Raw genomic sequence first — 2,500 nt, 5'->3', positions numbered from 1 at the left:
CACAAGACTTTCACCAGGAAACAGGTGTTCATGTCCTGAAGAAGTTAAGGAGAAAACACAAGACTTTCACCAGGAAACAGGTGTTCATGTCCTGAAGAAGTTAAGGAGAAAACACAAGACTTTCACCAGGAAACAGGTGTTCATGTCCTGAAGAAGTTAAGGAGAAAACACAAGACTTTCACCAGGAAACAGGTGTTCATGTCCTGAAGAAGTTAAGGAGAAAACACAAGACTTTCACCAGGAAACAGGTGTTCATGTCCTGAAGAAGTTAAGGAGAAAACACAAGACTTTCACCAGGAAACAGGTGTTCATGTCCTGAAGAAGTTAAGGAGAAAACACAAGACTTTCACCCAGGAAACAGGTGTTCATGTCCTGAAGAAGTTAAGGAGAAAACACAAGACTTTCACCAGGAAACAGGTGTTCATGTCCTGGGAGTAACTACTAAAGTGGATCTTTTTTCTAATCTTAACTAGTAGTTCTGGTGTCTAAACGTAACTGTTGTCGCCTCATGACTGTCACTTGTTGTTGGGTAAACTCACAGTAACGACCTCTGAAAGGACCGTCCTCACGGCGCTCCGTACCCAGCTCATAGTCACCTTTTCTCGGCTAAACGTAGCTGTCACATGACCTCCGGCGGCCGCCTAATGTTGTACGATATCATACGAAACGGTTCCTGAGAAATGTGTTGAGAGGCAGAAACTCTCTCATGTTTCTATTTTTCATTTACATAACAGGTAGGGAGGACGTTGCCGTAAACAGCATTACTAATCTCAAATGTGTTGTCTTCCCGTCGACCATGCAACATTTTTGTTTTTCTGGGTCAAAATGTAACTTTTTTTTCACTTTCTCACAATGTTTTCGAAGCTTTCCAGCTTTTTTTTGTCACTTCTCGACATTTTTCCGATGTCTTTAAGTAGTCATTTCTTCTACGATATCATACAAAATGCTTCATGAGAATGCGTTGAAAATGTACCGAACACAGACGGACATCACTGTTGATATTTAGTTTGGATCCAGGTCCGACAAGCACAACATGTCCTACTCAGACTAATGATCTTGGCAGTGGGAGGAACCTGAGGCGTCCTACATCCATCCGTTAGTTCCTAAACCCCGTTTACTCCTGTGTGTGTGTGTGTGTGTCCATGTGTGGGGGTGTGTCTCCGTGTGTGTGTGTGTGTGTCATTGTGTGTGTGTCTCCATGTGTGTGTGTGTCTCCGTGTGTGTGTGTCTCTGTGTCTCCGTGTGTGTGTCTCTCTGTGTGTGTGTCTCTCTGTGTGTGTCTCTTCGTGTGTGTCTCTGTGTGTCATTGTGTGTGTCTCCGTGTGTGTGTGTCTCCGTGTGTCTCCGTGTGTGTGTGTGTGTGTCATTGTGTGTGTGTCTCCGTGTGTGTGTGTGTGTGTCTCTGTGTGTGTGTCTCTGTGTGTGTGTGTGTCTCTGTGTGTGTGTGTGTGTCTCTGTGTGTCATTGTGTGTGTCTCCGTGTGTGTGTCTCCGTGTGTCATTGTGTGTGTGTGTGTGTCTCCGTGTGTCTCTGTGTGTCTCCGTGTGTGTGTGTGTGTCTCTGTGTGTGTGTGTCTGTGTGTGTGTGTGTCTCTGTGTGTGTGTGTGTGTGTGTGTGTGTGTGTGTCTCTGTGTGTGTGTGTGTGTGTCTCTGTGTGTGTGTGTGTCTGTGTGTGTGTCTCTGTGTGTGTGTGTGTGTGTGTGTGTGTGTGTGTGTGTGTGTGTGTGTGTGTGTGTGTGTCTCTGTGTGTGTGTGTCTCTGTGTGTCATTGTGTGTGTCTCCGTGTGTGTGTGTGTGTCTCCGTGTCTCATTGTGTGTATGTGTGTGTGTCTCCGTGTGTCTCTGTGTGTCTCCGTGTGTGTGTGTCTGTCTCTGTGTGTGTGTCTCCGTGTGTGTGTGTGTGTGTGTGTGTAGGAAAACGGTATCATTTAACTGGGACGCTGGAGTTTAAAGACTCCTTGGTTAACTATCAGGATGCAAACTGTAACTGCAGGAGGACGGCCGGATGACTAAGCTCCGGGACTGATATATCTGATCATAATCCTTAAGAACTTTCACATTTCCTCTTCCAGACACAGACTGCATGTTAGTATCAGGTGTAAACGGGGTCTAACCTCCAGGGTTCCTACATTGTTTCAACAAATACTTTGACCCAGAATGCAGCACAGTCTCTCCCCTGTGGTGTTGTCTTTCTACTACGTACAGTATGTAACATCACTAGGGTTGGGTACCGAATAGCAACGCTGAATTCGGTGCCTCATTTCGCTTCTCTCTGATGCTCCAGAAATGGACGTTAGAGACAACAGAAGCATCGCTGCACGTCACGCTAGTTAACACTTCACTCCACAGCAGGTAACGTTAGCGTACCGTTAGCTAGCAGCTGGATTCAACACGGTTAAAATGCTGACAGCTAACATTAAACGGTGTGACTGTATTTCACTGTAGACGTGACATCATGACTTTGCGTAAACATACACGCCCACTTTCTTAAGCCCAGTGG

This window comes from Sander vitreus, chromosome 21 (assembly GCF_031162955.1).
Source record: "Sander vitreus isolate 19-12246 chromosome 21, sanVit1, whole genome shotgun sequence".
Lineage (NCBI taxonomy): Eukaryota > Metazoa > Chordata > Actinopteri > Perciformes > Percidae > Sander > Sander vitreus.
This window is presented reverse-complemented; position numbering follows the sequence as displayed.